General features: G+C 39.8%; 1 protein-coding gene across 7 annotated transcripts in view; it reads left to right on the plus strand.

Moving 5' to 3' along the window:
* LOC127412971 (protein diaphanous homolog 2-like) overlaps positions 1–26,950 on the plus strand; it is a 625,488-nt gene that overhangs the window by 334,982 nt on the left and 263,556 nt on the right. The gene's annotated exons all lie outside the window — the stretch shown is intronic.

The raw sequence follows: 26,950 nt of genomic DNA on the forward strand, positions 1-26,950 counted from the left end.
GGCAAAACTACCTACGTTTGTTTGCTCAGAGATTTGTCATGCCTACAGATGACTGTGCATTTAAAGAGCCTTTGACTCTGTGCAGTGCTTCATTTACAATACTCAGTCTGCTCTCATTCACTCAGGCCAGTTGAAGCTCCACTTTCACACTCTCATAATAGCTGCTTTGGGACAGGACTTGGCAAAAGTCCTGCCACCCCACCCTCCCTCCCACTGCCCTTTGTCTTACAGGCAAGATGGATGATCCTTCAGGAAGCTCTTCACGCCCTGACTGGTTTTTGTTCATCTTAAACATGGTAATTGCAAATGGCATGTGTTTCCTGAGATAAAGACACCTCAGCTGTCTTTGAAAGACTTGATCTCATTTACATTAGACCACCCTATCCCTCACAAGCCTCCCCTCTCTCTAACCCTCTGGTGACTTTTTCACCACTGTGAAGTAGGAAGATTTGAAAGAGTCAACTCTATTTCACAATCAACAGGCTGGTGTCTATCTCAGAGACCACTAGGGAGAATTGAGACTTTTACCCTAGCCGGTTGCCTCTCAAATGATTGGACCGCATTCAGTTCAACCATAATTCATCTTCAGTGTTTGTCCACATGGTGAGAACTAAAAAAAAATGTTATCTCTTTTCATTCCATTTTTTTTTTTTTTTTTTTTTTCTTTTACTCATCTTTCAAAGCCTGGAAGCAGGTGGAGGAGATAAGGAATATTTAGATGTCCTGGTCCACTTTGGGCCCTTCTTGGCTGTTACTGGAAGCAGAGATGACCTTTAATTGCCAGGTGGTTCGGGCTCAGTGTGGGAAGCTTGAACTGGGGTGACAGCCCTGTCGCTCTTTACAGAAGCAGAAGAGCTAAAGTGATGACCTTTTTCCACATTCAGCTGCGCTTTATAGAGGAGATTCATCTGTCAAGTCCGCACACCTCCTTCCCTCTGTTCTCAGCCTCAGTTTTCTCTGTCTCACTCAGTCAAATCCGCCCCCTTACATTTATCACCTTCATCACCCCTATCTTCATCCCTGGAACTCAAATAGCCGTGGCATGATATCCTCATCCTTGAGCGGGAAGTAATGCACAGGTTCTGTTTTATGCCTTTACACGGTAATGGTATAGGCTATGTGGCTGGATGGAGTGTGATGGTAATGCCTCAGTCGTGTTGATGGGATGTTGGCAGAGGTTTGTGCATGAGCTTGAGAAGTTGCAGACAGACTTGCCTCTTACCCACTCCAACAGTATGGCTAAAGAGTCAACTGGGTATTGTTTTCTATTCTCTTACTGGCCTCGTCTGGGGTAAGAACACATTGTACCTTGACATCATTCACACTGTGTCAAGGAAATGTCAAGGCTCAGAGTAGGAAAGACAACCAGATGAGTGTGAATAACCCAGTGGTCACACTTGTAATTCAGACTGACTGTCACACAGACTACATGTAAAGGAAAATGGTGCAAAGCCTCACTTGTTAGAAGAGAGATTTTCCATTTTTCCACTGACAGAGTTGGTACCATTAGTTTAACTACATTTAGCAGTAGCGAGGTTGTATCATAATTATTAGATAAATAATGTGGCTTTTCAGTTGCAAAGCTATTTTATAAAGGGAATGGTTCACCCAAACATTTTTTTTTTATTCTGTCATTATTTACTAACCCTAATGTCGCCAAATCTGTTTGACTTTCTTCTGTAGAATATTTGCCATATAAAGAAAGTGGAAAGAGACTTTGGTCTGTCAAGTTTGGAAAAGGACAAAAAACAACAAAAAACACCATAAAACCAAAGTAAAATTAATCAATATGACTCATGCACTATATACCAACTCTTCTGAAGCAATATGATCATGAACAGAATGAAATTTAAGTTGTTATTCACTTTCAAATTAAATAAATGAGTATGTTTACATACACACCAATATGCTGATAACTACCAAAAATCAGCTTGTTTAAAAAATCTGATAGTACAAGAAAACCATTTTAAACCATTGAACTTGAAATCATCTGATTATTCTTTGCTTTTGGCTTTAAAATGTAAACAGGCATGTGCACAACACTTTGGATAAGCCAGTAAGAACACAGAGTGAAATTGATGGTAATGTGCAAAAATCTATATTTTTCAGATCAGTCATAAACAATTTATGACCTTAACCCAATGAAGGAATACCGTTTAATGCGTTGTCAAATAGAGGTGTAAAATGGATCCAAAATTTGAATGTTGTCCTCTGCCACTGTGTCTGGTTTTTGTCAGATTATCCCCTTGCTTTGAGATGCTGCTGGTGTCACTCTAACTTCAGCTCCCGAATAACAGCACAGAACTCTCTTAGCTCTAAAGAAACTGGCATATGGATATTATGTAAAAATGACAGAACGTAAATATTGGGTAAAATATTCCATTAAGCAGAAGGGTAGCTTTGAAAATAGCTACAGTGCGTTACATTTTCCCTCACAATATTTCAGCAATCGAGTTTTATGTCCTGTATTTTCTCATGTTGATATTTTGAAGATATTTATTTATTTATGCATTTATTTATTTTTTTGTATTTTTTATTTTTTTTGATTTGTTTATTTTTTTATAAATATATTAGACTGCATTACAGCTATTTTTATATTTTTATTTTATATTTACAAAACATATGATGTAGCTTAAATTTAGCTAGGTATGTTTGGCATGTAGTGTAACTTGTTACTTCATTTAAAGGATAGCTTTTTGCTAGATTAGCTTGGCTCTTTGTTCTATAGAATAGTTGGTAGCTATGCAGTATTATGTTCTGTTTGTTATATTATTTAATACGAGAGTTATTGGAAATTGACTCAAATAAAAAATAAATAATAATAAATTAAAAAAATAAATAAATTAATAAAAACATGGGTTATGAAAATAATACATAATCTAGATACCACAACATCATTATTCCTCAGTGCCTTGTTTTCATTTGCATCAAATTAAATATGTCACCTACCCTGACTATGGTACATTGGTTCAACCCATGGAAATGATCAAGCAAAAGATGTGAATATTAATGGAAATGTTGCATTTCTGTGAATTTGATGTGTAACATAAAGGATTTCTTAGGCTTTAAGTGCTACTAAACAGTCACCTATAGAAAAGTTTGGAACCGATTGGTTCAATGTACTCACTCCTACACATACTCTTCTATAGCTTCATCAGTTTATGTGAGTGATGAACAGATGTGTTAACCCCAGCATGCTTGCCAGCATGCACCATCTATACAGCAGGCGTGTGAAGCCTCTCATCTAACGCTTGCCTGCACAGCCAAGCACTCAAACACTTACTTGCCATTGTCTGGAGAAAAATGTGATGCCTAACTCAGTCACTCCCTCTCTCAATATTTCTCTTTATGACAGAAATGAGACTTAGCCTAAGTTTTATTTGTATTTTTTTGACTTGGTCCCTCTGTTTTTTTGTTTTTCTGTCTTGCTTTGTGGATGTCATTCCACATTTTCTCATCACACAAGCAAAAAATAAATAAATAAATAAATAAAAAATAAAAATAAAAATAAAAAATGTCATCCCTTTGACAACAAAGGTCCTGCAAAACAATCAGATAAAAAAAAAAAAAAAAAAAACAAAAAAAAAAAAAAAAAATATATATATATATATATATATATATATATATATATATATATATATATATATATATATATATATATATATATTATAGACACCATCCATGCAGGCAAAGGTCCACATAACAAAGGCAGACACGCTGACAAAGACACTCGGCCCTATTGTAGAAATGTAACACAGACACAGAAAGAGACTGAAGACTGGGCACGTGCAAAAGGGACCTCAGTCCATATGCCTGCATTGTGTTTGCACCTCTTGTGTTCGTCTTTTAGAATGGCTGCTTCAGAGCTCCAAAAAGGCAGGTTCAGTCACGCTTTGCTTTGTTCAAGCCACCAATGAGGCCACAACCTTAAATCTCCACCCCAAGCAAATCCCCTTTACTCTGCATTATGCTTTTATATTTCCATTTTTGCTATATTAATACAGGTCCATTCCTCCACCTCTCCAGTTCAGTAGTTGTGCCCTGCTGGATTCAGACTTCATGACCATGTTTACACCAGGTATTAAGATGTGTTTCAGGTGATCTGATCACAAGTGGTCAGTGCTAAATAAAGGTATAAAATGGGTCCAAAATGTTATGTGATTGGATCACTCAAACAGGCGTATTTAAGTCCATCCATGGGATAAAAATAAACAACAACAAAAAAAAAAAAAAACAACAACATAGGCTTCCTTTGTCTAAAGCAGACCCCACACTCCCCCCTTAATTTGATCCACATGTGTATGTGGAATAATTTACCATGAGGTAATGTAAAGAACTTATGTAAGACTTACATAATAACTTATATTATATTAACTTACACATGACTGTAAGAATGCATATAAGACAAACAATGTAAAAGCATAAGTAGAAAAATGTAATGCAAACGATCAACAATATTACAAAATCATGATAATTTCTGATAAACATGACAATTTTAGTCTTCAACTGCACTAAAACAGGAGTTTTAAACTTTGGCTGTTAAAACGAAATACTTCTTGGATCAGAAAAAATGAAAAGTGCATACATACTACAGGTGCATTTCAATAAATTAGAATGTCGTGGAAAAGTTCATTTATTTCAGTAAATCAACTCAAATTGTGAAACTCGTGTATTAAATAAATTCAATGCACACAGACTGAAGTAGTTTAAGTCTTTGGTTCTTTTAATTGTGATGATTTTGGCTCACATTTAACAAAAACCCACCAATTCACTATCTCAAAAAATTAGAATATGGTGACATGCCAATCAGCTAATCAACTCAAAACACCTGCAAAGGTTTTCTGAGCCTTCAAAATGGTCTCTCAGTTTGGTTCACTAGGCTACACAATCATGGGGAAGACTGCTGATCTGACAGTTGTCCAGAAGACAATCATTGACACCCTTCACAAGGAGGGTAAGCCACAAACATTCATTGCCAAAGAAGCTGGCTGTTCACAGAGTGCTGTATCCAAGCATGTTAACAGAAAGTTGAGTGGAAGGAAAAAGTGTGGAAGAAAAAGATGCACAACCAACCGAGAGAACCGCAGCCTTATGATTGTCAAGCAAAATCGATTCAAGAATTTGGGTGAACTTCACAAGGAATGGACTGAGGCTGGGGTCAAGGCATCAAGAGCCACCACACACAGACATGTCAAGGAATTTGGCTACAGTTGTCGTATTCCTCTTGTTAAGCCACTCCTGAACCACAGACAACGTCAGAGGCGTCTTACCTGGGCTAAGGAGAAGAAGAACTGGACTGTTGCCCAGTGTTCCAAAGTCCTCTTTTCAGATGAGAGCAAGTTTTGTATTTCATTTGGAAACCAAGGTCCTAGAGTCTGGAGGAAGGGTGGAGAAGCTCATAGCCCAAGTTGCTTGAAGTCCAGTGTTAAGTTTCCACAGTCTGTGATGATTTGGGGTGCAGTGTCATCTGCTGGTGTTGGTCCATTGTGTTTTTTGAAAACCAAAGTCACTGCACCCGTTTACCAAGAAATTTTGGAGCACTTCATGCTTCCTTCTGCTGACCAGTTTTTGAAAGATGCTGATTTCATTTTCCAGCAGGATTTGGCACCTGCCACACTGCCAAAAGCACCAAAAGTTGGTTAAATGACCATGGTGTTGGTGTGCTTGACTGGCCAGCAAACTCACCAGACCTGAACCCCATAGAGAATCTATGGGGTATTGTCAAGAGGAAAATGAGAAACAAGAGACCAAAAAATGCAGATGAGCAGAAGGCCACTGTCAAAGAAACCTGGGCTTCCATACCACCTCAGCAGTGCCACAAACTGATCACCTCCATGCCACGCCGAATTGAGGCAGTAATTAAAGCAATAGGAGCCCCTACCAAGTATTGAGTACATATAGAGTAAATGAACATACTTTCCAGAAGGCCAACAATTCACTAAAAATGTTTTTTTTTTTATTGGTCTTATGATGTATTCTAATTTTTTGAGATAGTGAATTGGTGGGATTTTGTTAAATGTGAGCCAAAATCATCACAATTAAAAGAACCAAAGACTTAATACTACTTCAGTCTGTGTGCATTGAATTTATTTAATACCCGAGTTTCACAATTTGAGTTGAATTACTGAAATAAATGAACTTTTCCACAACATTCTAATTTATTGAGATGCACCTGTATATCAAGGCCTCGATATGCCACCACCACTCCTTGATATGATTGATCATGCAAAAAAACTGTCTTTTATTTAAGGATAGTGATCATATGAAGCCATTTATTATCACATAGTTGTTTGGCTCCTTTTTAAATCATAATGATAACAGAAATCACCCAAATGGCCCTGATCAAAAGTTTACATACCCTTGAATGTTTGGCCTTGTTACAGACACACAAGGTGACACACACAGGTTTAAATGGCAATTAAAGGTTAATTTCCCACATCTGTGGCTTTTTAAATTGCAATTAGTGTCTGTGTATAAATAGTCAAGGAGTTTGTTAGCTCTCACGTGGATGCACTGAGCAGGCTAGATACTGAGCCATGGGGAGCAGAAAAAGAACTGTCAAAAGACCTGTGTAACAAGGTAATGGAACTATATAATGATGGAAAAGGATATAAAAAGGTTTCCAAAGCCTTGAAAATTCCAGTCAGTACTGTTCAATCACTTATTAAGAAGTGGAAAATTTGGGGATTTCTTGATACCATGCCAAGGTCAGGTAGACCAAGAAAGATTTCAGCTACAACTGTCAGAATAATTGTACGGGATACAAAGAAAAACCCACAGGTGACCTCAGGAGAAAAACAGGCTGCTCTGGAAAAAGACGGTGTGGTTGTTTCAAGGAGCACAATACGACGATACTTGAACAAAAATGAGCTGCATGGTTGAGTTGCCAGAAAGAAGCCTTTACTGCGCCAATGACACAAAAAAGCCTGTGTACAATATGCCCGAGAACACCTTGACACGCCTCACAGCTTCTGGCACACTGTAATTTGGAGCAAGGAGACCAAAATAGAGCTTTATCGTCACAACCATAAGCGCTATGTTTGGAGAGGGGTCAACAAGGCCTATAGTGAAAAGAATACCATCCCCACTGTGAAGCATGGTGGTGGCTCACTGATGTTTTGGGGGTGTGTGAGCTCTTAAGGCACGGGGAATCTTGTGAAAATTGATGGCAAGTTGAATGCAGCATGTTATCAGAAAATACTGGCAGACAATTTGCATTCTTCTGCATAAAAGCTGCGCATGGGACGCTCTTGGACTTTTCAGCATGACAATGACCCTAAGCACAAGGCCAAGTTGACCCTCCAGTGGTTACAGCAGAAAAAAGTGAAGGTTCTGGAGTGGCCATCACAGTCTCTTGACCTTAATATCATCGAGCCACTCTGGGGAGATCTCAAATGTGCGGTTCATGCAAGACGACCAAAGATTTGCATGACCTGGAGGCATTTTGCCAAGACAAATTGGCAGCTATACCACCTGCAAGAATTTGGGGCCTCATAGACAACTATTACAAAAGACTGCATGCTGTCATTGATGCTAAAGGGGGCAATACATAGTATTAAGAACTAAGGATATGCAGACTTTTAAACAGGGATCATTTCATTTTTTTTTTCTTTGTTGCCATGTTTTGTTTTATGATTGTGCCATTCTGTTATAACCTTCAGTTGAATATGAATCCCATAAGAAATTAAATAAATGTATTTTGCCTGCTCACTCATGTTTTCTTTCAAAATGGTACATACATTACCATTTCTCCAAGGGTATGCAAACTTTTGATCACATCTGTAACAGGGTCCTATTGAAGCAAGTGGTGATAAGGGTGCAGGTTGCAAACTCCTGAAGTAAAATCTTGGCCACATTTAGATAGTGCTAAGTCTTTATAATCAGTTTAGACAATAATTAGAGAAACACATACTGGGAAGGCTCATTCATTCCCAGGGAGGCAGTATCTTAAGTTTGTTTTCTCCAGTGGTGTCTTAATCTCTCAAAGAACCCTCCGTAGCCCTCTGGGAAGACCTTAATGCAGGATAGTGGTTTTTGGTTCAATGCCCTTGTACTGCTGATGCCAAAAGCACACTAAAGCCAAAATCCAGAACAATGCAGATATCATTAATAAGCTCTCAAAGGCTCTGGCCCTCACTGAAATAATGCACCAGTGGCATTATAGTGTGCTGAGGATAGGGCAATAGACAAACAGCACTCGGTGTGATTTAATCGACCACACTCATAAGCAAAGTAACAGGTTACCCCTGAATAAGGAGGGGACCGACAAAGGATAAATGAGGATTTTGTCAGTGATTTTCTCGGGAGAGGAGTTTTATCCATGTGCCGGAGACACACCAGGGAACAGTTTCACTGCAAGATCACTACATTCTCATAGATGAATGTTCTTCTCACTTGCTCTCCATATGAGGGCTGCACTTTGGCACTGTACTGGCCTGGAACAAACTTTATCTTTTGAATTCTAATGAGCTTTTCTACCCACATCATATTCAAAATGGACTCAACCTTTGTGCTCTATATATAGCACCATCAACAGGGAGCTGTGTAATGAACACTAATAACTTTCATTTGAAAATGACCCACTGCACGTCTCATCTAGGCTCTCACACTCTCATTACGGCATGGCTAACCTCTACTCAGCTCAGTTAATACAGTATGTTCAGTGAAAGGCCAGCTATTCAGAGGAAACAGTAATGTGGGCTTTGATACTTCTGTGGTGGCTTTGAGTGATCTTTCTTCTTTTTGAACTTCACTAAACAACTATAAGTGTATCTGTAATTGGGTAATTTATTAAATACTACATGCCACGATAAAATGTTTTTAATTGCTGTTCAGATCTCTGCTCTTATTAGGGTCACAGATGTAGGTGTAAAACTATCTTAATTAATGCATGTGTTGGATGCAAAGCTATTTAACAATTGAATGGAAACCACAGTTTTAGTTTTGCAGTGCTAATATGTACTCACACCTTCATTTGTAATAGAAATATATAAACTGGATGAAAAAAATAAAACAATAACCAGATATGCATTGCTGAAATGCAGTTAATTGGCAAAGAAGTCGGACTGTATTTGTCAGATTTTGTAGCAAGACTTTTCAACATGAGATAGTGAATGGAGAATTATCAGTACTGGTCAATAGATGAAACTTGCCAAGTTATGGAACCAGCTCACAACGGTATGGGTTCAGTGTGGACACAGTACAAATCCGTGTTCATTTGGAGGGCTAGCTAGTCTCCAGAGTCTGATACCTCAGCTTGATCTTCCCTCTTGCTTGTGAAATTAGCAGGGTGTGTGATGCTGGCACCAGGGCAGGTTTTAGGGCAACACTGCTGGGCTATTGGCCTGATGGTGGGAATGCAGATTGATTTTGGTCTCTCGGCTTGAGGTCCGATGCTATTGGTCCCAGCTGACCAGTTGATAGCCCTGGCTCGCACTGGCCCGATGGTGGAAAAGTGGCTTATGGTTAGTGCCCAACCAATATATCGGTATCAGCATATATGTTTACCGATATGCACAGATATGAAAACTTTTTTCAGAACATATAATGCAGAAAACAATGCTTTAGAATTGGTGTCATTGCGTAATTTGTCCAGCAGAGCGCACTCCGACTCCACTGTTTACAACTGACAGTGACTCTGCAGACAGGGCGGAGTTCAGTGGTGTCTTATCGGTAAATTGCTAACTAGTTTGTGAAATACATACTGGAAAGTTAATAAACAATGACCCCATCATTTTTATATAACTAATATAACGTTAACCCTGTCCCTGACAACCATGCCACTCATGTTGATCAGATCTGTTTGTTATGTTAGCTAGCTATATTTTGTCAGTGCAGTCAGTAATGTAGCAGATTGAAAGGTAAACATCAGAGTATCTTTTTGCAGCTCAGCAGACAACGGTGCAGTGGTGGATTGTGTCTGTTGAGTGTTGATTTCATGCTATGTTGTTACCTATTTGGTGAGACACAATGCTGGAAAGTAAATAAAGTCAATTTTTTGCTCTCCGTGGCAACGAGCTTATAGCTAACTAGCTAACCACGTAGCTACTTTCATACCTTGTCAGCGTGTAAACATGTATTCACCAAACTGTTTTGTTCAGGATTCGCAGTTTGGTACCCCCTTCAACCAAACAATTCCAGTAATTGCATTTATAAAATGTAATATTTAAAAGTCTGGTTTTCCAGACATTAAAATAGGATATGTAATAAAAGTAGATTTAATAAATAGTATATTTGCCCTGTATAAATAATACTATATAGTAACTGTATCTAAAATAAATGAGGGGTGATAAATAAATACTAATACAACAGGCTGGAAAAATAGACATTTATTAATTTTAATATCCTATATATATATATATATATTTTGAATGTGTTGAAACTTGACACCGGCGACACACCCTAAAAACTGCACCGTTAGATTGGTTTCATACTGAAGAACCACTTAAAAGTTGTTTTTTTTTCTCTCTCTCGTAAATGTAAACGAGTGTAAATGCCAACACCGTCATATATGTCGAAAGGACTGAAGCCTGTCCACCAAAACATGAGCTCATTGATGTCATTAAGTAAGTCTGCTTTTTATTCCATCAGTTGCTCCTGGTCAGAGGCTTCCGTAAATATTTAGTTTATATATATAGGGTTACGTCCTACATAAATGTAATGGTGCAACGCTCAAATATTTAGTAGTGCATACATTTTGACTTAGTGCCCATTTACGCCACAACTAGGCTAAGTTGTAACGTACGTATAGCTGGTGCAACCGGCCCCTGATGTTTATTTTGCTATTTATTGTATTTTTTTTTTTATTTATTCTTTATTTAAATGGTCAGCATTTTACTGATACTAAACAGTACAACTGATGTTTATTTAACTATTTATTTTATTTTAATTTGTTCTTTATTTTAATGGGCAGCCATTGACTGATACTAAACGTACAGTACTGATGTTTATTTAGCTATTTATTGTATTTTAATTTATTCTTTATTTTAATGGTCAGCAATTGACTGATATTAAACATACAGTACTGAATTTTATTTAGCTATTTATTGCATTTTTATTTATTCTTTATTTTCTTAGTGTTCATTTCTAGAATTTGTTGACAATGTATAATAATAATGTCAAATATTCTTTGATAAAAATATTTGTTTAAAAAAGCAGCCTCCTGAGTACCTTTGCATAGTCATATTGGTGAAAAATCGGTGCAAAATCCACATAGAAAAGGTCTGTTTTCATTCCAGCTCAAAAATTAGCTATATTGGCCACAATATCGGTAATCGGTGAATTTTCCCCCTCTAAAATCGGTATCGGTCTCAAAAATCCCATATCAGTCGGGCTCTACTTATGATACATGCAAAGGCTGTTTACAGGAAGAAGCAAATAAATAAATAAATAAATAAAATATATATATATATATATATTTTTTGGATGGAATACTTGATACAGGTTATTGCCTATTTCCCATTACAGCTATATGTTAATACTTTTTTATATTATTTGTGTGTAAGATAAATGTGTAGTCTCATGTAGCCAAACCTTTGACTATCTGCATAGACAGGAAGAGACAGTCTAATTGACATGTTGTCACAGATCCACCTGACCTTCCCGCCACAAACACTCGACCTTCCCGCTCCCCCAAATACTGATCACCCGCACCTGTCTCCAATCACCGTGTCAATCAGCTCCTCTATATAACACTTCACTCTCCCTTCAGTCTTCGTCTGGTATCAAAACAGTATACAGACTCACTTACCTTCTACTTACCTGACTCTTCAGACGCCATTTCAGCGTGCTCCCTCGACGATTCCTCTCCAGCGCTATTCCCAAATTTGTTCCAAGTCTCCTCTCCTGCGTCTCCTTCCCTTGGTGTTATCCTCCAACCCAAGTAATACTTCTACCTGCAAATACAATAACCTCCGTCAAGTACTGTTGTCTGTTCCAGAACCTATCTGCTCATTCACCACTCACCTGTCATTTGCTGTCTCTGTTCAAATAAATACTTGCTTTTGGGTTCACCACCATCTTCGAGTCTGGGTTACTGTTACAGGTTACCAGACCATCAAGAATCATGAACCCAGCAGGTCTGGATCCCATCCAGGAGCTGGTTGACACACTCCATCGAGCACTAACCACCTCATCTAACCCCACTGCCCCGCCGATCTCGAACCAAACTTCTGCAATTTCTTCACCGGTCTATTCTGCCAGTCCCTTGGTCAATCCAGCGCCACACTCCAGATCGGCGGAGAACTGCGGTGGCTTTTTGCTTCAATGTTTGCTTGCCCTAGAGATGCAGCTGCATCTATTCCCCATAGAGCGGTCTAAGGTGGCGTATATCATCAACTTGCTCTCTGGACGAGCACTGCAGTGGGCCCAACCACTTTGGGAGCAAAACAGTCCCATTACTCAAACTTTTGAGAGCTTCACTCGACACTTCAGAGAGGTTTTTGGACACCCTGCGGGTGATACTTCCACTGGTGAACAACTCTGTAATCTTCATCAAGGTAAAGTCTCCATCCAAGGTTACGCTCTCAAGTTCCACACCCTAGCAGCCTCCAGTGGATGGAATGAGACTGCTCTACTCACCACTTACCGTCAGGGGCTCGACCCAACGCTGTGGCTGCATCTCTCTTCATTTGATGACACCATGGGGCTCGAGCGCTTCATCCAACTTTCCATCTGAGTCACCAACCGAATGAAGCCCTGCCTCAATGAAGTGCCCGCCTTGCAGTCTCCGCCTGTTCCTGCACAATCACACTCAATCCAGTCTTCAGAACCAGGCGGGGAGCCTATGCAGATGGATGTTTCCAGGCTATCATCGGCAGAGCGCCAGCATCGGTTGACCCAGTGGTTGTGCCTGTACTGTGGTGGTAAGGGACACATGTCCCATTCATCCTCAGTTTGTTCCTCTCCCTCGTCTACCAGTGTGACGCTTACTGCTCCCAAATTTTCCCTTACAGTACTCATACTCCTCGACTCTGGGTCAGCCAGCAACTTCATCTCAGATGTGCTCCGTCACCAACTCCAGCTCCTTCCACAGCCATGTCAGCCCAACCTAAAGATCCACTCCATTATTGGCAAACCCATTGGCAGAGGTGTGATTCGTCATTGTGCGGGTCCCGTGATGCTCCAAGTCGGGTGTCTGCACCACGAAACCATCACCCTCCTGGTTTTGGAGAACTCCACTGCTGACATCATGTTGGGACACCCATGGCTCGAAATGCATTCCCCCATCATTTCCTGATCTTCTGGCAACGTCTTGAAGTGGGGCTCCCAATGCTTTCCTACCTGTTTCCCCAATCTTCCCACTCCAAGGCCCTAGACTATCACCAAGAAATCTCCTCCTCTCTGTCTCAACTCCACCTCCATCGACAGTCCTATCCGCTCCAGCCCTGTGGAAATCCCATCCTGTTACTCCCACTTCCATGATGTCTTCTGCCCACTCAGCGCCTCACAACTTCCTCCTCACCGACCTTGGGACTGGGCATTAGACCTTCTCCCCGGTGAGCCAGTGCCCCGTGGCAAAATATATCCGCTCTCCATCCCTGAACTGAAGGCCATGGAGGAGTACATCAAGGAGGCTCTCAACCAAGACTTCATCCAATCTTCCACATCCCCTGCTGCTTTGAGCTTTTTCTTCATGGCGAAGAAGGACAGAGGTCTCCGGCCCTGTATTTATTACCGCTCCCTCAACAAGATAATGGTAAAGTTCTGATATCCACTTCCCCTCATCCCGGCTGCCTTGGAACTGTTGAGAGGAGCTACCATCTTCACCAAGCTCGCCCTGCGCAGTGCGTATAACCTCATTTGAATCCGGAGGGGAGATGAATGGAAGACTGCCTTTGTAACTCCAGCCGGCCACTACAAGTACCGGGTGATGCTCTATGGCCTGATCAACACCCCCTCCGTGTTCTAGGGCTTCATGAATGAGGTGTTCCGCGAGTACCTCTATCGATTCATCCTCGTTTACGTCGATGACATTCTGGTGTACTCCCGGAACGAGACCAACCATTGTCAACATGTCGCTCTAGTGTTGGAAAAGCTGAGGGAATACGATCTGTACCTCAAGGGTGAGAAATGTTCCTTTCATAAGTCGTCCCTCCAGTTCCTAGGTTACAACATCAGCCCTGAGTGTATCCAGATGGATGAGGCGAAGGTAGAGGCTTTGCGATCCTGGCCCACTCCTACTACAGGTGCATCTCAATAAATTAGAATGTCGTGGAAAAGTTCATTTATTTCAGTAATTCAACTCAAATTGTGAAACTCGTGTATTAAATAAATTCAATGCACACAGACTGAAGTAGTTTAAGTCTTTGGTTCTTTTAATTGTGATGATTTTGGCTCACATTTAACAAAAACCCACCAATTCACTATCTCAAAAAATTAGAATATTTTGACATGCCAATCAGCTAATCAACTCAAAACACCTGCAAAGGTTTCCTGAGCCTTCAAAATGGTCTCTCAGTTTGGTTCACTAGGCTACACAATCATGGGGAAGACTGCTGATCTGACAGTTGTCCAGAAGACAATCATGGACACCCTTCACAAGGAGGGTAAGCCACAAACATTCATTGCCAAAGAAGCTGGCTGTTCACAGAGTGCTGTATCCAAGCATGTTAACAGAAAGTTGAGTGGAAGGAAAAAGTGTGGAAGAAAAAGATGCACAACCAACCGAGAGAACCGCAGCCTTATGATTGTCCAGCAAAATCGATTCAAGAATTTGGGTGAACTTCACAAGGAATGGACTGAGGCTGGGGTCAAGGCATCAAGAGCCACCACACACAGACATGTCAAGGAATTTGGCTACAGTTGTTGTATTCCTCTTGTTAAGCCACTCCTGAACCACAGACAACGTCAGAGGCGTCTTACCTGGGCTAAGGAGAAGAAGAACTGGACTGTTGCCCAGTGTTCCAAAGTCCTCTTTTCAGATGAGAGCAAGTTTTGTATTTCATTTGGAAACCAAGGTCCTAGAGTCTGGAGGAAGGGTGGAGAAGCTCATAGCCCAAGTTGCTTGAAGTCCACTGTTAAGTTTCCACAGTCTGTGATGATTTGGGGTGCAATGTCATCTGCTGGTGTTGGTCCATTGTGTTTTTTGAAAAGCAAAGTCACTGCACCCGTTTACCAAGAAATTTTGGAGCACTTCATGCTTCCTTCTGCTGACCAGCTTTTTAAAGATGCTGATTTCATTTTCCAGCAGGATTTGGCACCTGCCCACACTGCCAAAAGCACCAAAAGTTGGTTAAATGACCATGGTGTTGGTGTGCTTGACTGGCCAGTAAACTCACCAGACCTGAACCCCATAGAGAATCTATGGGGTATTGTCAAGAGGAAAATGAGAAACAAGAGACCAAAAAATGCAAATGAGCTGAAGGCCACTGTCAAAGAAACCTGGGCTTCCACACCACCACAGCAGTGCCACAAACTGATCACCTCCATGCCACGCCGAATTGAGGCAGTAATTAAAGCAAAAGGAGCCCCTACCAAGTATTGAGTACATATACAGTAAATGAACATACTTTCCAGAAGGCCAACAATTCACTAAAAATGTTTTTTTTATTGGTCTTATGATGTATTCTAATTTTTTGAGATAGTGAATTGGTGGGTTTTTGTTAAATGTGAGCCAAAATCATCACAATAAAAAGAACCAAAGACTTAAACTACTTCAGTCTGTGTGCATTGAATTTATTTAATACACGAGTTTCACAATTTGAGTTGAATTACTGAAATAAATGAACTTTTCCACGGCATTCTAATTTATTGAGATGCACCTGTACCATCAAGGAACTCCAGCGCTTCTTGCGTTTCGCCAACTTCTATCGTTGCTTTATCAGGAATTACAGCTCCCTCACAGCCCCCTTAACATCTCTTCTCCGATCCAAGCCTAAATTTCTGACCTGGAACTCTGAGGCTTCCTACGCCTTCCAACATCTGAAGGAGGCCTTCACCACGGCTCCACTTCTCATCCACCCCGATCCTAGTAAGCCTTTTGTGTTTGAATGTAGGAGCCGTGCTTTCTCAGCAGCAGGGGAAACCATCTAAGCTCCATCCATGTGCCTTCTTCTCTCGAAAACTCTCCCCAGTGGAGCAAAATTATGACATCGGAAACCGGTATCTCCTGGCTGTCAAGTTGGCCCTGTATGAGTGGCGGCCCAACACCCCTTCCAGGTACTAACAAACTACAAGAACTTCGAGTATCTTTGGGAGGCTCGTCGTCTAAATCCTCGCCAAGCATGTTGGGCCCTCTTCTTCACACGCTTCAGTTTCACCATCTCCTATCATCCATGGAACAAGAACATCAAGGGGGATGCTCTTTCCTGACCTTATGCTCCTGAGGAAAGCCCTGAGAAGTCGGACACCATCTTTCCTCCTCACATAATTGTAAGTCCTATCCAATGGTCCCTGGACGATAGAATCTCTGATTTCACTGCCACTGAACCTGCTCCGCTGGGCTGTACCTCCAATAGAACCTTTGTACCCTCCTCTCAACATTTATCTCTCATTGACTCCATCCACTCCTCCTTGGGCGCTGGCCACCTTGGGACCAATAGGATCCTCTCGCTTATCCAGGATCGGTTCTGGTGGCCGCACATGGACAAAGATGTGAGAAGGTTCGTCCAGGGATGCCCTGAATGTGCCATGTCCCAAACTCCTCGTCATCTAACGACTGACAAGCTCCTTCCACTACCCTTCCCACGCCGACCCTGGTCACACCTTGGGGTCGACTTTATCACGGACCTGCCATCCTCCGAGGTATTCACCTGTGTTTTGGTGGTCGTTGACCGCTTCTCCAAAGCCTGCAATTTGATACCCCTCAAGGGTCTTCCCACCGCCCTTGAAACCGCTGAAGCCCTCTTCAACCATGTGTTCCGAAACTATGGGATTCTCGAAGATATCGTCTCAGACAGAGGTCCCCAGTTCATTTCCAGAGTCTGAAGAGCTTTCTTTTCCATCATGGGAGTGACCATCAGCCTCTCTTCCGGGTATCATCCTCAGAGCAATGGGCAGACTGAGAGAAAAATTCAGGAGATCAGCCGTTTCCTTCTAACCTTCTGTCATCGCCGCCAGAACTGTTGGAGTTGTTTTTCTGTCCTTGGCCGAGAACGCACAGAATTCCTTATGTCAACCCTCCACCAACTTAACACCCTTCCAGTGCATGCTCGGCTAACAACCTCCTCTTTTCCCCTGGTCCGGAGAGCCATCTGATGACCCAGCGGTCAACCATTGGTTAGAGAGAGCGACAGGGTCTGGGACTATATCTCAACGATTCCTCTCCAACGTCTGGGACAATATCTCGACGATTCCTCTCCAGTGCTATTCCCAAGTTTGTTCCAAGTCTCCTCTCCTGCGTCACTTTCCCTTGGTGTTATCCTCCAACACAAGTAATACTTCTACCTGCAAATACAAACACCTCCATCTAGTACTGTTGTCTGTTCCAGAACCTATCTGCTCATTCACCACTCACCTGCCATTTGCTGTCTGTGTTTGTGTTTGTTCAAATAAATACCTGCTTTTGGGTTCACCACCATCTTCGAGTCTGGGTTACTGTTACACATGTACAGTGACTAACCAGTTTGTTTTGTTTATGTTGACATTTCAAAATACCAAAGACATTAGTGCTAATTTGCATATATCAGAATTTTTGCTCATGGATATCTAGGTTTCTTGGTACTAAGTTCCTCAAACAGTACTCTCAATATCTTTCGCTGATTAGTTTTGTGTGTGTGTGTGTGTGTGTGTGTGTGTGTGTGTGTGTGTGTGTGTGTGTGTGTGTGTGTTTGTGATTCTGGTGAACTTTAGCAAATCCAGTGACTAATTCTTCCTCACAGAGATTTATATCAACAACCCTGTACCTTGAACACAATATTTTGTTGCCCAGCATACTGATAAAAACCTGTGCACTATGACACCCTGATATATTATTGCAGTTGGGCAATCTGATTGGAACTTGTGATTTTCACAAGTGCTGTCCAGTTTTGTTTGCAATATGCATCACACAGTCAGTAACAAGACTATGGCCGGTCTGTGGACGTGTCTGAGGCTAAGACAAGTGGTCTGGTTATGTCTGTGTGTCTCCTCTACTGCTCTCTGTCTGTTTGTTCCTCCATCAGCTCCCCAGCATTTCCCTCAGTTCACTACTTATTACTGTGCAATCTGCACTGCTCCTTACCAAGACTCTTGTCTGCCAATCGCTGTCAAAAAACCTCCTCTCCTCTCCTGAATGTTTTGACTGCAAGGCTAATGTCCTGTGTTTAAACCCCAGCAACATGTCTATGAGTACATTTCCGTGCCCATACACTAGTTGTGTATTTAACAATCAAGTCCTCCCCAGAGCCTGGGTGACATCATCGCTATGGTGTCATTCTATCGACTGAACTGTAGAGCAGTGTCGCTGCTTTGTTTCTTTTTAATTATGTGTTATAGGCTATTTGCCGAGAGAATGGATGTATAATGAATGAAAAAAAAAAAAACTGTTCAATTTTGAGTGACATTTCTTGACACATTAGTATGCCTCAACAGTACCCACTCCTTGTAATGATTTATGCCAGTCATTCTTTAAGATTCATCCCCATTGACCGCTTGACTACAGCAAAGGAAATTTACTAATGTAACATGTACCCTTGTGCAATTCAGTATTCAAAGGGACTCCATACCTTTCATTTTTCTAATTTTAGCACCTTATGCATTTTTTATCCCTGAGTTGATAAGATGGAAATGTGCAGCACTCGATCTTGTTTCACTCAATACATGAGAAGTGTGCTTTATGAGTCCCTTTGGTCAGAATACTTTTCAAAGTGCATATTTTTCATTCACACACCTACACTGGACTGCATAACTTAATATCTTTTTTACAGCCTTGATTGCCTATAGTAGTGCAAATAAGATGTAAACCATGCCAAAATATTGGTGCTACCCTGTGATCTGTGATAATAATCTCATACAGGGTCAGAAATCAATACAAGTTTATTATTTCACCATAATTAATTATTATCTTTGTATTTGTAACAACTTATGTATTTCTTTAAATGTACTGTTATATGCTAGTTAAGTAGTCTAATTATTCAGATTGAGAATGTATTTAATTAACTGGTTAAATTAAAGTATTATTCATAAAAAAAATAAAAAAATAATAGTAATAATAAATAAATAAAAAATAAAAAAAACATGATACACAGTGTGTTTAAAGGGGAAATATTTGGCCCTTATTTTCATTTATACAACAACATGCCCTGACTTTAATTATAAAAAAGAAATTTGTCCTAAGAATTATTTATTTATTTATTTATTTATTATTATTATTATTATTATTATTATTATTATATATAAACTTTGCCTTAATGCAGTGGTTCCCAACCCTGTTCGTGGAGGCCCCCCAACACTACACATTTTTGGATATCTCCCTAATCAAACACACCTGATTCAACTCATCAGCTCTTTAGTGGAGACTCCAAGACCTGAATTGGGTTTGTCAGAAAAGGGAGATATACAAAACGGGGGGGCTCCAAGAACAGGGTTGTGAACCACTGCTTGTATGCCGGTATGGTTTGATTATGTTAACTATGTAAACTTTACCCAGTAGCTATAACAAAAAATATTTTAATAGTGAAAATTTACTTTGAGTAGGTAGAATTCACAAATATAATTTTAGTTAGGAGGGTTTTGAACTACATGTTTAAAACCAACATACAAAACCTCTGCTAGAGAAACATCACATTTGTGCAGATTGACTTTTGACTCAAAATGTTTCCCCTCTCAAAGCATCATAATGCCATCTTAAAAAGCACGTAGAGCAATACACAATGTGTAATGTTAATACATAATTACACCCCCTGTCCTTTGCACAGCACCACAGCGCTAGACATGACAGTATCACATTCTTGAGTCCTTAGAAATATTGCATGCATTAATAACTGATTGGGGTGATGTAAGGATGCGTCCTTGACTAAAACCTTTGTAGCATTTTTTCAGAAGCCTGGTGTTCGTCCTGACGTATACCCTGTCAGCTCTCCCTCACGCTGCAACCTCATCGCAGGTCCAGCCTTCTCAGCATGCTTGTGGTTGGCTGTGTCTATTAGGGGTTTCGCATTTGCCTTTTGCCTGTTATTATTGTTTATCTTGTTTTTCAATCACCTGGATCGCCTGCCATTTTGGCATTTCCGTCATACATATTCATGAGCCCTCATTACCTGGCTCGCTGGTTGGTCGTGGGGCATGGCGACGGTGCCAGCCTTTGTTCCCGTGACTAACAACAGGTGACTGGAGCAGGCTGCTGTATTGTTGCATGTCATTTGCATATTCTGAAGAGTATGCCAGGACTGGGTGATAAGTACAGAGATGCACCAGGTTTTCAGATTGCCACTTAAGCAGGAAAAACTACACAGCCCCTTGATTTTAATTCAGGCTTGGTTTTGGCACATCGCTGAAAGGCTCTTCAGCATCAAATGCTAATTCAGTAGCACATCGACAAATATGTTATGCTGATCAAGTGAATAACAAGCACAAACGGAGATACATTAGGACTAAACAACACAAAGATGAGCACAGGATTGTTTAGATAAAAAAAAAAATAATAATATGCCCATGAAAGAGCATGAGACCATGAGACAAGCTTAAAATGAAATGCACATTTTACTCTTACTTCTTCACCTTGTCCTAACCAGATACATCACGTTATGTTTTCAATCATTTTTGTCTGTCTACGCTGAACGTGAATCAGCTGCAAAATGTCTTACAATAATTCACTCACTGAGCACTTTATTAGGAAAACTATAGTATTAATAAAATTCCCAACGTGGTCTTCTGCTTGTTGAAGCCCATCTACCTCAAGCTTCGACATGTTGTGCATTCTGATATGCTGTTCTGCTCACTACAATTGTATAGAGTGCTTATCTGAGTTACCGTAGCCTTTCTGTCAGCTCAAACCAGTCTGGCCATACTCTGTTGACCTCTCTCATCAACAAGGCGTTTTTGTCCATAGAACTGCAACTCACTGGAGGTTTTTTTTTTTTTTTTGTTTTTTGAGTAAACTCTAGAGACTGTTGAAAATCCCATGAGATCAGCAGTTACAGAAATACTTGAACCAGCCTGTCTAGCACCAACAATCATACCGCAGTCACTAAGATCACATTTTTTTCCCATTCTGATGGTTGGTGTGCACATTAACTGAAGCTCATGACCCATATCAGAATAATTTTATGAATTGCACTGCTGCCACATGATTCCCTGATTCAATAATCTCATGAATAAGTAGGTTTACAGGTGTTCCTAATAAATTACTCAGTGAGTGTATATGTTTAATATAATGTTTTAAAAAAATATTTAATGTTTAATGCACTGTTATGTGGAGTGAGATTCAGACCAATTAGATTTCACTGTGGGCGGGGTTATCCAGAGCAGTACTGCAGAAATAGAATCCAAGCGATTGATAAAATGTCCCACAACTCTTTGTTTTTCGTGGCTGGTTAGGACGAAAGCTCAGATTTACATGGAAGACAGTTTTTATTTCTTGTCACATTATCACATGGTTAGGGCACAGTTCTAGAAAGCCATTTTTGAATACTGCATAAGTGATGCGATGATGAGTGTCTATCAGCGTTACTATTATGTGTTGGGTGCTTTGATTTTTTTTTTTTTTTTCTTTAGATATTTCTGATGTGCATATTTTCAGATAGCAATTACTTTTTTAAACCATTTTACTCAGTCTCATTTAAAGTGCTTTTGAGCTGCTACTTACATTGTTTTTTTTTTGTTTTTTTTTACTTTAACAGGCTTTCACAAAAATACAGAGACAATATCTGTATCTATCTGTATCTGATGTATCATGTAGCTTTCCCTCTGTTTATATTTGTCCATATTAACTTCCTCTACACACACCAGAAAAAAAAAAAAAGAATAATAAAAAAAAGAATAAAAAAAAAATAGAAATAAAAAAAATAAATAAAAAAAAACAAATAGAAAAAAAAAATGTAATCGACTTCACAGGTCTCCTGAAAAAAAAAAAAAAGCCTTTAGAAAGACAAAATTAATGTAATGGCAGGTCTGTCAGCTTTGCCAGCTCTATCCCTCGCCACCCCCAACATATTTTTTATTTTTTTTTATTACTCATTCAGTTGAATGCAATTTTGGAATCTGTCATCCCAGGTTTGTCGCCTGTCAGTCACCAACTGTGGTTAGTGTCTGTGGAAGTCTGAGGTGTTAGTTTGATTTAGCTGAGTATAGAGATCCCTTTCAGATCTGTCAGAGTGCTGCTCTCTAGATTAGTTTAATTCCACCAGCACAACCCTTTAATGTGTCATATGTTGTGCCTATCGATGAAATTACCCTCCTGAGTGGTATTGGATGTGTGTGTTTTTTTTTTTTTTTTTTTTTTTTTTTTTTTTGTCTGTCAGTTAAAACACCGCTTTTTAGGTCCTCATACCTCACCTAAAGTAATGATTGGTTGTTCTTGCTTTTAAATGCCTGTTTTATTAAAACAGTGGGATTCCTACTTGCCAATATATATGTTCTTAAAATGAGTGTTTTGGTGCAAGTTCCTGGGAAGTATGTGATTACACTGGTAATTGGAGTGCTGTGTTATTCAATTGTGAGACACAGCTGCGATAAAATTATGACCTACTTTTGTAGACCGATGCTGTCTCGCACCTTAATTGGATAGAAGCTGTTTGCATTGACGGTGTCATGATAATTACCCTGCTTAGTTATTATTATTATTTTTTTCTTTCTTTCTTCCCTGTAAGTTTGATAAGGACTGCGTGTGTATTAGGTTTCTGAGAGATAAGGTGACTAACTCATCAAACAGGCCGTTCAACATGTGTACCTCTGATGTTGGGCTGAATCATGTGCTCTACATTACATGGAAGAACAGATTTACTCTAATCTCAATCCTTTTATTGCTCTTTCCCAAAGTGGCAACACATTGTGTCATTTACTCTGCATGATTCATCAGTGTTCTTCAAGGAGATCAAAGTATAAAAATGCTGTCGTAATATGCTATCGTATATACCGATATAAGTAAAATGTTTACTGAACTGAACACATGAAATCATATTTTGAGCTGATCTGGGACATGTTTCAGAGTTTTTGTGGTATTGATTTAAACAGGTCCCTGAAACGATTTACCGAAAGCCGTGCCGAGACCTGCTGAGAATGCACGGCAGGAAGGCGACTGTATAATGTTTCACTTGTGTGCTTGTCCTAGAGAAAGACAGAGCTACATGCAGCGATGAGTCCCAAAAAATGAAGAACAGATCAATTAGGAGGGAAAAATAAGCAGGGCGAATAGACAATCACATCTATCAGTGCTTATCCACAACAGACACGGCTGGTTCAGATGAGAAGTTCTGTGTTTGGCATCACATGCAGGCAAGGTTACAGCCCCCATGTGAACCCCTCCTTTTGTGACTTCTTTCAGTTTAATAAAGAGTTTATTGCTAGGAGAACATTTTTATTGATTGTGCTGTCCCTGGGAGGGTAATTTGAGATTTGTTGATCTTCCCTCGTTTCTGACTTTACCGTTGGGCATATGCTCTGTTGAGCTGGGGAGAGACGTCCGTGGGAGTAATTTATTTCCGTCTGCCCAAGCATGGTGCACTTGTTGTAATGGCTGTTCTCCTTCCCTCAGCCTCCAAAGGCTTCCAAGCTCATGCCCATCGGGTTAACAAACACTGTGCTTCTCTGTGCATTGTGACAATATGTTGTTTAAAAACCCTATCCCTTTTTGTGGCATTTAACCTATTGTTATTAGCATTTATATCATGTGAATTCTAGTGTAATCCTGCAAATTAACTCTAAATGAATAGTTTACCCAAAAATGTCAGTTTACTAGGAAAAACGTCAACATGGGAAATAATTTTATGGAGTATTTTAAAACAACTTTGAGTGCCTTTTCATTCTGAAGACTTCCCTGTTGTATCCGTTACAATTATTAACTTGGCATAAGTCGAGTGTGTGCTTGGAACAAGTCAACATCAGAGATCAAAGTAGACTGCTGGAAGCCCACACAGATACTGTCATTCATTGAAAATGTTTGTGTATCCAGAGCCATCTCTGTCTCCCTCTCTTTCTCTGTTTTCCTATCCTCTTCCAACACTGGATTAATCCCTTTATCACTTAAGGACTTGGCAATCATTACACTTGCAGACCCTTCATGTTTTAACAGACACATTGGAAACGTACCAAGCACGAGTAAATGCACCTTAATGCACTCGTCTATTTTTATTTATTTATGTATTTATTTATTTATTTATTATTATTATTATTATTATTATTATTATTATTTATTTAATTTTTATATGAAATCATTTTTATTTTATTTATTTATTTATTTTAAGACTTTAACAAAATTGAGGTGAGAAAGGTAGAGTGAGAGTGAAGGATAAGAGCATGCTTGTATCTGACCCTGCTGAGAGAGTCTAAATGGCTGGGTTATTATCATAGTATCCCTTGTCTGTTAGGGCCTGTGCTCTGCTAACCCTCCTCCCAGATGCAGATTGTGTCTGGAGGCCTGTAGAGAGAAGTCTGACTCAGAGTTCAGCCGCCTCTTACCAACCTTCCCATATGGGTCTTCTTGCGTGTCATTTAATCAGTATGACCTGCTCAGATAATTATTTAAACCATAGACAAGTGTATTAACAATCAACAATGTTTACTTTTCTTTATCTGTAGCCCCTTATTTTAATGTATTTACCTCTTCTCTGAACTATATTTGGCTATATGTCCTGTAGATGGCTTTGCAAGAGGCAACAGCAAACACTAATCGCTTGTCTCGCCTTGGCAAGTGACGATGGAGAAATACAACTTCAATAATGAGATTTGGCATGATGATTGTTGTGGCTGAATGATCTGCTGCTGTGTTGTAGCATTTCATTCAAAATCAATGATACATTGTTTAGGGGAGCTTTGTTCCTCAGCCGAACCGCCAAGCTAATGTTCCTCCGACTCTTTTAAATGAGAGAAAGGCCATTTTACTGTAATCTCTCCCCTTAACACAGTTGATCTTTGCTGCCCGATTGTGGGCTATTTTCTGAAACATCTCAAAGCCTCTCAACACATTTAATTTATTTAACGTCTGAGAAGATCCTTAGATTTATCGCATTGTCCAAACAATACAGGATTCTGACACATTTTTTTTATTTTCATTAGATTAGTTTTGAACCAATTTTTCTAGAGGGAAGTTGGTGTGTTAGGCATCTTAGAGAGAGAGAGAGAGAAAAAAAAAATACTTTGTTTAAACCAAATAATCCTGTTTTACTTATGCATATATTCATCTATTTGCAGAAAGAACAAAGCACATAATGTCTTGTGAAAAAATAAATAAATAAAAAAACCCTATACAGTGCTGTCTGTGTTTACTATAGAGAATACAACCAAACTCACTGGAGTTTAAAGGCCTAGTTTATAGTAATATCACATTCATTCTCACCTAATCTCTGAACATCCTCTTATATGTGAGAATCCATTATTTATTTCGGTAAGTTCATCAAGATCTCACAGCTCCAAACAATTGCTCTATTTTCTTTATATATTTCAAGATACAGGTGTCAGTGTATTGACTCCATATTGCGTCAGACTTATTGTCAGCAGGACATTAGAAATTATTGCAAAAAGTTTCCATATAAAAGCATTTAACTGGGTTTAGGATTTGCTACCAATGGGGAGAGGAAAAAATGCAGTTAATATTTCAGTTTTGCTGATATATTAAATATGTTATACCTACCAGCCCTCCCATCAGTTACATATGGTAATATGCTGGTAACCCGGGCAGGACTGGCTACTCTTAGACATGTGACTACAAGCATGCCTACTTATGCCAGCCAAATTAGAGGATGTAATGAGAGAGAAAGCCAGAAGTCTACCCATGGAAAGGGCACCTCTTCTTTGGGAAAAAAAAGGTTGCCATGCTCCTTTTCATTTACTCGGCTGACCTTTATGAGCACAATTAGCATTTAAAGAAAATGAAGGTTTTCTCATTCGCCCATGTTACCTACAGCAAGCCTTTACTCTTAGAGATAATTGCAAAGTTGGATGAGCAATACAAAACTATTTTTGGGGAAAGGGAGATGCAGTAGATTTCCCAACATCTGTAAAGTGGCACATTTTTAGTGGGAATCTTGTCTTTCACATGACACAAATAAGCCATTCATCTCAAACTATCTGAATGGAAAGGAAAGCCATAAATATCAGGGACATTTCAGTGACATAGTAAATGATGTGTGGGTATTTATTTCTCTGAATCACCTCGGAACGTCATTTTCTCAGCACCGTAAAACTTTGAATCTCAGCTGAGCTCCAAGAGCAATGCCATATTATGTTGAATTTACCTTGGAGAGCACCGACTCTATGCACCAACAAGTTAGCGAACTGAGTTGGAGTCAAGACCAACATGAATATTTCCCCTTGAATTGAGCTACCATAGATGTTTTAAAGGCCAATAAGGCCATGCTCGCTTAAAGAAAGAGAGTCTTTTTATTTCACTGTTTGCTCTTTATGCACTCTCAGATTGGCAGTATGCAGTAATGGGGAAATATGTTAGGAGTCTAAGTATTCGCAAGTGTATTTCAGCCCACCAAAAAACCAGCTGTATGCATTTCTGTCAGCTTCGTTCACTGCACAGTGAGCCAGAGCTGTTTATGGATGGAGTCCCCATTAAAGTTGTTAAAGAGAACAGGCTTCTTGGCATCACTTTTGACAACAAACTGTCTTTTATTGCTCACGTTAAATCACTGAAAAAGAAATATTTTAAAGCTATGAATATTTGAAAGGTTTTATCCAAAACCAAATGGGGAGCAGACAGCTCAACTCTCATGAACTTTGGTACTCTCAAAGCTGGACTATGGAAGTATCATTTATGGATCAGTTAGGAAGTCATATATATATGACTTTTGGACACTGTACACCACCAAGGTATACGACTAGCTTTGGGAGCCTACAGAGCCTCACCAATCCAAAATCACTATGTGGA

The sequence above is a fragment of the Myxocyprinus asiaticus genome, chromosome 22 (genome assembly GCF_019703515.2).
Source record: "Myxocyprinus asiaticus isolate MX2 ecotype Aquarium Trade chromosome 22, UBuf_Myxa_2, whole genome shotgun sequence".
NCBI lineage: Eukaryota > Metazoa > Chordata > Actinopteri > Cypriniformes > Catostomidae > Myxocyprinus > Myxocyprinus asiaticus.